At 37.2% G+C, this 10,176-nt stretch overlaps 1 protein-coding gene across 1 annotated transcript in view; it reads left to right on the top strand.

Moving 5' to 3' along the window:
* The first annotated feature begins 746 nt into the window (after nt 1-746).
* The window catches only part of LOC134802265 (uncharacterized), a 185,568-nt gene continuing 176,138 nt past the window's right edge, over nt 747-10,176 (top strand). Inside the window, exon 1 of the mRNA XM_063774851.1 lies at nt 747-1,067. The gene's annotated coding sequence lies outside the window, so the exon portion shown is untranslated. The remainder of the gene's footprint in view (nt 1,068-10,176) is intronic.

Below are 10,176 nucleotides of genomic sequence, written 5' to 3'. Positions count from 1 at the left end.
TAGAGAGAACTTACGGATGTTTTCCTTATGTCCATGTTGAAAAGAACCATCAATAATATAGTATTGTTTGCTTTTTACCTCGCGTGGTTAATAATCCGTACGACGAAATAAAGTTCAAAAAAATATTTTCACTTGTTTTTTTTGAGTAATTACTTAATTAGGTATAAGTATAGGTACCTACTTACTTAATGTTTGTTTTTCCACAATTATTACGTAGTATGGAGAATTAAACATTTAACACATTGAGTGCCGGGAACCCGTTCGGCGGGTTCTCTGTTCGTATAGTCGCTTTTCTCTACTAAGCGGAAAAATGCTGGGATCGGCTACGAGCGTAGCGCTACGAAAACGTTGGCAGTGCATGTGTTACTGTTACGTAGTAGTAACACAATGTAGGTGGAAGGAGCCTTCTCATCATGTCAAATTTAAGGTCCGTACGTACTATGTTTAACATAAAGTTTAAAATAGATCAGGTATTTTGATGGTTACTGTGTAAAATATGGTACCTACCTAGTTAGTATAAAGCTTCGTTTGAGTTCAAGTTCGACTTGTAGTGCTTTAAAAATTATTCTGATTATCTTTCACGTCGTTATGTAGTTCGATTACCCATTAATTTGTTTAATTTTTCAAAGTTAGTTCAGTTTTGTTAGGTACCGCTAATATTGTTTTCCACTTTTATTCCTTTTGATCAGTCAACACTGCAGGCACCCTGACTAATGCATTTTGGTCTACTCATTAACAGTTATTTAATATGCTGCGGATATATATTCCTGGTTTTATTTTGCTATTTATAATAAAATTAGGTTAGACGGGATAGCTTAAACAACGGCTGGGAACTCAAACAAGCCTGACAGCTCGTTCCCATCGATTTCCCAAAGCGCATGTCTGCTTTCCCGCCATTTCGCCAGTACCGCACCGCCCGGCGATCGTCGCGCGCGGATCCCGTGCCAAAATTAAAAAAAATATATATTAAAAACATTTGAATTAAACCTTTGTGGTTGCGCGTTTGTTTTTTAATATTATCCAGCCAGTGTTTTCATAGACTTGTTTTAGGATTACGCTTCAATTTGGTACGTTTCATTGAAGTATTATTTTAACCATTAGTTTTAAGTAAATAACTACGTTGAGTATGATATAGCGTATCGAAGTAATATTAGGAATACGGTAGCTTTAAAATATTACAGTGAAACATTTTAAGCATGAATGGCAACCAAGTTAAAAGCAAACTCATTTTTTTTAATGAGACCAAGGCATTGTCTCCACACAGCCTAAGGGGTTTTTCTTGTAGGTTGACACGTATTTCGCTGAACAATGGATGTCAAATTAGTGGCCTGTGATATTGCAAAAACAAAATTGCAATATCACAGGCCACTCGTAAGTTGTTTTATGATTTTCAAAAAAGTTTTTATGATTTTTAAATATGAATTAAGAATAAAGGATGCATTTATTTAGAATGTATCTGGTATACAGCTGGATTGTTATCGTTGTCGCTGTCGCTTTGTCGCATTCGTAGCTAGGATAATCCTAAAAGACTGGGCACTTGAGTTAAAATATCTGGGAGACCGAGCTTTTCTCGAAAACATATAAAAACTCAAAAATGCACGTTTGTCCAGAGATAAGACCTAGCTAGATCGATTTTCGCCCCCGAAACCCCCCATTGCTGCTGCTGAGAATTGCTGCCAAGCCGTTGCTGAGATACCCGAAATATATACATAAATAAAAAAATATACAAGAATTGCTCGTTTAAGGGTATAAGATTATTATTTTAACGATCTATTATGTTTCTATTATCTAGAAACTAGCACTTAAAAATAAGTGTCCATTGTATTGTTTATTGCCTACTTAATAAGGAGTAGATGAGTTGCACAATGATGGCATATCAGTATCACACAGGTCCAAATAGTGAGTATCTAAGTATTTTTTTCTTTGTATGGACTTGAAGGCGGTGTTGCCCGTAGCCAACGTCAAGTAAACGTCAAGTAAAAGGAAGTATCTAAGTTAAATTAACCCATTTTGCACATGACTACCTAAAAATACGGATACGGACAATGTACCTATCAAAAATATGTCGTTAATATGTTACGGTGGTGGCAAGTTCTATCGAATACATTTGAACTAGGTAAGTAATCACATTGTATACTTAGAAATTGAACACATTGAAAATACAGCGACATTTCTGTAGAGGAACATGTAGCTACCTACAATCGTACTACGGTCGTATCACCGATTGACTCGAAGATTTCATCTTGCTAATGTTTTCAGTACATACCTATAATAATATTATCCCATCAGCTTTTGTCCGGACTTGGTCTAAATATTAAGACGCCGGGGGGCGGCCAGATTACAAGTTGCTTTTGACGAAGTTAAGAATTATGCTGTCAGGCCCTTCACGTTAGTCTCAGACACTATAACATAGACCTGGAGATCCGTAACAAATATTAGTAAATGGAGATCATTCTATTCTGGCCGAGCAGAGATGACTCGTCTGCTTCGCTCGGTAAGAATACATAATGGGAGTGAAGAGTAAAGAGTTTGAGTGTTGAGTTTAGGTACTTTATAGCTTCTGAACAATATGACGTTGTTAAAATCGGTGCCCATGTTTGAAGATAATAAATAAAGATGGTTCTGGTCTACTTAAATGACCGAATAAACTTACTTAAATAAAACCAAGTGCGAGTCGGACTCCCGCACGAAGGGTTCCGTAGCATTACGCAGAAAACGGCAAAGAAATCACGTTTGTTGTATGGGAGCCCCACTTAAATATTTATTATATTCTGTTTTTAGTATTTGTTGCTATAGCGGCAACAGAAATACATCTTCTGTGTAAACTTCAACTGCCTAGCTATCACGGTTCATGAGATACAGCCTGGTGACAGACAGACTGACGGACAGCGGAGTCTTAGTAATAGGGTCTTGTTTTTACCGTTTGGGTAGCGGCCTTAATTCGAGCATTTAGTAAATCGCGTCGCGTCAAATGTATTGCTATTTCTACATGATTGCCACGTAACGTACAAATAGCCATGTCAGTCGATACAAAAGTTTGCACAATTGTGCAAGGTTTTCGGCAGAGGGGTAAGCTCTAAAAGGCGACTGCAGTTATTAAATGCTCTAAGATAGCGGCCCACAATAAAAGAAAAATGGTATTCTAATTTGAGACACTAGTATTGAACGATGGAATTGATTTAATTTGTTCCAAAATCGAAAGAAACAAAACAAATGCAACTCAATCCCAATTAAAAAAAGATTTCCATTTAATTGAAGGCAATTCCTACTAGTATTAGGAATGTGGGACGCTAGACGATAGGTAATTTACACCCGCCCACGCCACGGGCTTTATGTACTTGATAAATAATTGTACATTTTAAACATCTCAATACTCTCAATCCTAAATCACGTTGAAACCGTGTCCCAGACGCTATGTCGTAATTTGATATCCAGAATTTTATTACCTATCTATTAAACTATATGTATGAAATGAGTCTCTGTTGTTTCCCAAATAGTTTTAAGTCATAATGTAGGTATTGTTTGTCCGAATTTTCGTTAGTCATAATTGTTTTTTCTCAGAAACGCGTAACTTTTCAGGATTGCCATAAAACAAACGTAACCTAACCTAACCTATCTACAGAATAACCTTACGAAAATCCTGAAAAATTAACGGTTTCATTTTTATGACTAACGATAATATGACAAACAATACATTATGACTTAAAACTTTATGGGAAACAAAGGGACCCCGTATGAAATAGCTCTATTATATGTACCTACGTACACGTACATTTTATCAATTTAAAGTTTATATGTAGTTTATTATACCTAGTAACCGCAGCTTCAGCCACGGCTCGGTAGAGAAGCCTGAGGGCCTACTACGAAAATCGAAATTTCGTTATCTGCCTCTCTAAGATCACTCTTGCGTATTCGAGTGCTAGAGACAAATAACGATATTTCGATTTTCTTGTGCCATTCTAAACCGAAGAACTTTAAGAGCAACTCGACTGCCATTATAATAGTTCCATCCAGAGTGGATTGGCGGCACAGCGCGAGTATTTTAACTATCCGTACCTATATTTTAAAACTCACTCACTAAAACTCACTATTTTAAAAATCACTTGAATTCTGCAGAAAGAATAAAATTTCAGAGGGTTTTCGTTTTCAACGCCCGCATTTTTACATCGGATTGGGTCATGTAAATCGGATTGGGCCTCGGCGCCAGTTTTTAAGCCCAGAGTCCGACTCAGGATTAAACGTTCAGAGCCGCTTTACTCTTTGTTTGGAAATTGGATCTAGTGATAGAATAAGTGGTTGACGCTTGAAAGCTTTTATGGTCCGTCATAGTTGAGTACCTATTAATGAAGTAGGTGTTAGGTATCCTACATTTGCCCATTATCAATGATGGAAAATGTAATTAATAACAAGTGTTAACCTTATCTTTAAAATGTTTTGATGTGTAATGTATCCGTGCATACGAGTATACGAAATAAATAAATATGAAATACACTTTCTCTTTGCATTTCAGTTAGCTATTTTTTCATACATTGGGGTTTGTGAGATAGTTTGTACTATAAAATATCTACTCTACCTACTGCAATAATTTATTCCATCTAATGGAGTACATAACTTGTTGTATCCTGTTAGCATACGAGTAATATAATACAGTGTAGAAATTCCATATGATCGAATACTTATATAAATGAGCTTTCTCTGTCAGAGTTACCTATGCATAAAGATATTGTAACAATAACTAATAAAAAATCTATCAAAAGTTTATTCAGAATTGAGCTGTAGTCAATTTACACTATTTGAGTGCAAATTGGTGTATTCTCGAAATTTGCGGTTGTGATATGCGTAGGGGAGAGGATTGTACCTACTCACAAGACTAGCTGAATTTCCACTTTATATCTGTACGTCTACCACCAGTTTTGACATTGACATAACGCATAACGTTTCATAAATTTGATACGATACGACATACCAAATAAGTACCACATTGTATTGTGTGTATCATAAGACGTGTGTCTAAAAGCATTACAAACCGTTTCGGGAACGGTTGGACCATTTCTCCGGATAATGATGGTGATTTTCTTGGCCCGTTGTTTACAAAAACCAATATAAATTTGACCTCCCAATCTGTAAGAACTATTTTAAGTCTGGGACCAGGGGTTCATTGTATGCTCGTGTGCGTTTAGTAGTATTATGGCTTTATGTTATTTCTGTGTAGTGCAGATTCAACATAATGGCAACACTGGATGGGTATGTGGTGTCAGATTTTCTGCTTATAGTTGGAAGGACGAGTAGCCTCAAAATTGCGGTCTAGGCATTGCTTGTTAGTCTTGTTACTGATTCTGTACGCTTATGGCAGTTATGGCCTCGTAGGTTCGTGTTCTTCTCTCGCTCTCACTGAGCGTAAGCGTGAGGGAGATGGATGTGGGTGCTCAGGACCGAGGATATCATATTTTGAATGTTAATTTATTTGTTGTAAGGTTTAAAAAAGAAAAAAGTAATCGCTGAGTTCCCTCAAAAATAAAATTGCGCATTTTTAGAAGCAATTTTCATAGTTCTAGCTTTTGTGCATAAATTGTTGCATATTTTTAAAGTGCGTTTTAAATCTATGTTGGTGATTTTTTTCTATCGAGTGAAAGTCAAACAATCAGGTTTAAGGGGCCCACTGATTAAGTCCGCCGCACGTCTCGGCCTGTCAGTTGTTCGGAACTGTCAAAATTTTGTTCTAACTGACAGGCCGATACCGTCCGGCGGACTGTTAATAGAATAGCTGAAGTGCCTAGAGAAAATCCTCAAGTTTGCTAATTAAAATATTAGCAAACGTATTGTTACTTATCTAAAAAACTCCGCTCCTGATTTCAGAGCCGAAGAGATGACTTTTCTACAATACCTAATCGGAGCCATTGGCATAAAACAAAGATAAATTCGCGATTCGCGATAAACTCAAAAACTTCTAAACGGATTTTCATGCGGTTTCCACCTATCAATAGAGTGATTCTTGAGAAAGGTTTAGGTATATAATTCGTTAAGATTTTCGTAATCCGTGCGAAGCCGGGGCGGGTCGCTAGTAATGCCTATTATTGGTAATGAACCGTGCATTGTTAACAAATTTTTTTGTTGTGAATTTTAATTGATTTAAGTGAGATTTTCTTTGCACACGGTGCACGTTACGATAGTTTGATTGCCGTGTTGTTCGTCACATCGATGCTTTAGAGGTGCGGTTGTGGGGAGTAGTGGAAACTCGGTCAGCTTTCGCAGCTATGCAAATAATGCAATCTGTATGTAAATAAAAATAGTGAGAATGACAGGAATTTATATCTCATATTCTGAATATGGAAAGGGAGGCTGGACTCCAGACTTATACAAGGTTTTTATATACGATATTCGTAAATAAATTGTCAGTTTCAAAATTTGCAACCTGTTTCATTTTTCAGCCGCTTCCTGGTGTAATTTTTCTAATTTTGATGAGAATGTAATTTGGTAACTATTCGAGCTGGTCCGACAATGTGTACTACGTGTTTCGGGGTTCAAAACTAAACGAACCGAACGATGTAAACATGGTCTGGTGTTACTTATGAGTAAACATATACTAAACTGTAGGATAAAAATAAACTACTAAATATTGCGGAATGTAAATGTTTTATAAATCATGCACTTCTAAACATTTACCTATTTGCAACGATTATGGATGGGCCTGAACCAGAATAAAATATGAAGGCCAAACGAATATACTGTTTATGGCTGAGCTACGCCTCTCTATGCCGAGAGACTTCATTACTTCTGAGGTTCTTAAAAAAAGGAGAACTCCCCCGAAGTTGCAGGCGTCTTTAGGCTACGGTGACTGCATCAGGGTAAGTCGTATGCTTGTTTCATACCGACTTGTTATAAAAAATCTAGTTTTTCCCAACGTGCTTCGGCAAAGCTTTAAAATTATAGTTTTCGCTAACATCGGATTTGCATATTCGGATTGGTTTTTGACATACAAATAGTTAATGTACCTAAGGTCCTTTTCAAATATTTAATATTCCCAAAACACAGGATTGTTTGACAGCAAGACAAGTAAAAGTATAAAAACGTTGCCCACCGCGTCACAGTTCAGTAAAAGCGGATACTTACTTTACTGAACTATGACGCGGTGGGCAAAGTTATGTTAAAGGACAAAGTTTTATACTTTTACGGTAAAGAAAGAATATGAAAAATATATATTATGTAGAAATTGTAGAAGTTCTTTAGTTGATTTGTAGTAGGAGCGCAAAGTGGGCGTTTAATAAATATTATTGGAAATGCACGTGGAGAAGCGCTAGAGATAAACATAACTGAGTCAAATGGCTTTCTGTCTAGCTCCTTTCGTATCTCCGGGGATCGTAGGGTGGCTTGTATATTTTATAAGCTAGAAACGTAACATCTTCGACATTCCAAGTGAATTCTATCTTTAGAACTGAGAAATGAGTACAATTACTTCGGAGAATGTTTGATGTGCTTTATTATACATACCTACAAATATACTTTGCAATGCATTTTATATATATTTTTTGAAAATAACGTAATAGGAGTTATTCGTATTTTGTAAAGATTCCGGCCTCTGCCTTTTTATTTTTTTAGTTTAATATAAGTTAACTACTTGTTGTTTGTTAATTAGGTACACATTTTATCAAGTTCTCATTTTAAATTTTATACATTGTGATTTATGATTAGTCTATGTGATGTAGTTTTAGATAGATCTATATGAGACGTTGCAGCGTCGACTGCAATTGATAATGCAATTATTGGTGCACTTTAATAATTATGAGGAGTCCGGGAGACTTGAAACGTTGGAATATTGGAAGTACTTTTTTTTTAAATGCAAAAGATGCAATTTGTTAGCTGAGGGAGTCTGTATTTTTCCCATAACTTGTCAACACAGTGAAGTCTTGTCAGCAACGTGCTTGTGACTACATTGGAGTCCCTATCGTCCATAAGTCTGCGGTGGCCACTTACCATCGGGCGTACCGCAGGCTTATTTGCCACCGTCGTGGTATAAATTATTTTAAAAGACGAATACAGTCATTGGTCGTATTCAGGAGGCCGTATTGAGTGTAACATCCTTTCATGGGCGAACATTTTAATGCAATTATACGAGTACATATATGAATTAGATGAGAGAGAGAAATGAGATTGTACCTATAACATCGTTAACAAAGGGCTTTTATCAAGGCAGGCAATTGTTTCTTGTGTTCACGTAGTATACACAAAGAGTATAGGTACGTGTAAATGCTTGGGGCACGCGATCAGAATGGCCGAAACCGTGACGTAGTTTTTTTTGTTTGATAATTTTCTTAGCTAGTCTGTACGGATATGATGGTCGTTCTTGTCTACGTGACAGCATGATAAAACGGTGTCCGTCACTTTCTATCACGCGGTGTTAAACAGTGACAGTTATTTTATCACGTGGATAAAGATGGACAAAGCTATCGATAATACGCCAACTAGTTTGGTGTAGTATGGTGTGGTATGGTTATGGTTATTTTGAATCTCTCGGTTCTGAGGCAAACTATTATCATAAGGGAAGGCAAACTACTTATTATCATAGGTGTAGTACTGAACCACAGTTGGGTGGTTTTACGGTAGTCTAAATCTCCATATGCCTGGTAACTTAATATTTGATTAAGATTGAGTAGAAATCGTCTAAGATAACTCTGCATTGACTTGGATAGTGTGGAAGCGACATCAATGTCAAGTTCTTATGGAAACATGACGGTTACAGTGGCGCTTCCACACTTTAATAGCTACCAAGTCGGTGCAGAGTTAGACAGACTTTAGCTGAATTGCAAATTACTTCGCAATAGTCCGGAACAGCCAACAAGCTAGATTAAACAAGTTACTAAGTTTCATAGTAAAAGTTCCAGCCTCATATAAGATTTCTTGCTATTTCCATTAAGATACCCCCAATCTCAAGGGAAACCACGTTGCCTTCCAACACTCCATATTAGGTGGTTTTTAGGGTTCCGTACCCAAAGGGTAAAACGGGACCCTATTACTAAGACTCCGCTGTCCGTCCGTCCGTCCGTCCGTCTGTCCCCAGGCTGTATCTCACGAACGGTGATAGACAGTTGAAATTTTCACAGATGATGTATTTCTGTTGCCGCTATAGCTATTTGTTATAACAACAAATACTAAAAACGGAATAAAATAAAGATTTAAGTGGGGCTCCCATACGACAACCGTGATTTTTGACCGAAGTTAAGCAACGTCGGGCGGGGTCAATACTTGGATGCGTGACCGTTTTTTTTTGCCGTTTTTTGCATTATGGTACGGAACCCCTCGTGCGCGAGTCCGACTCGCACTTGCCCGGTTTTTTCTAAAACTATCGAAAACCTACGTTATTGCACAGCCGGAGTGTTTATTTTTGTGTGGATATATGTAGTTTTGTGGTGAGAAATTGCGGAGGTTATAGGTTAATCTCAGACGTGTATTTAAACGTTTGTGTTATGTTCTAAAACAACTTGATTTGTTTTAATGATCGGTAATAATGGTTTAATTTCATGGCAGCGTTGTTGAGTTAAAGGAATCAGTAAAGTAAAATTCAGCTGAAATTATTAATTAAGGTTAATAAGTTAATAACCTTCCTATGACCCTTAATTGACCGTCTCCTTCAAAATTGTTACTTTACTGTAACTCGGCCACGCTGCCATGAAATTAAAACGTTAATTACCGATCACTAATTATTAGTATTACCCCCGACCCGACGAAACTGTCATGGTATACGCGGTTAGGTTGAAATGCTGTTTGTTGGTGTGTTGTGTAGGTTACCTATACAGATAAAAACCGGACAAGTGCGAGTCGGACTCGCCCACCGAGGGTTCCGTACTTTTAAGTATTTGTTGTTATATCGCATACATCATCTGTGAAAATTTCAACTGTCTGGCTATCACGGTTCATGAGATACAGCCTGGTGACGGACAGACGGACAGGGGAGTCTTAGTAATAGAGTCCCGTCTTTACCCTTTATGTACGGAACCCTAAAAAATTATGGTCATAAATGGTGATCTCACAAAATAATAACAATACGATAAACAGGAGCTCAGACCACTCTCATTGAAAGTTTAATACGAAACTCATAACAGTAACCCAACTACATTTAATTTAAAGTTCTGGATACTCCGCTATATCCCACGTTCCACGTGCCAATAGTTGAGTGAAGGG

Source organism: Cydia splendana, chromosome 2 (assembly GCF_910591565.1).
Source record: "Cydia splendana chromosome 2, ilCydSple1.2, whole genome shotgun sequence".
NCBI classification, from domain to species: domain Eukaryota; kingdom Metazoa; phylum Arthropoda; class Insecta; order Lepidoptera; family Tortricidae; genus Cydia; species Cydia splendana.
Note: the sequence above shows the minus strand (reverse complement) of the source record. Positions and strands in the feature narration are given on the sequence as shown.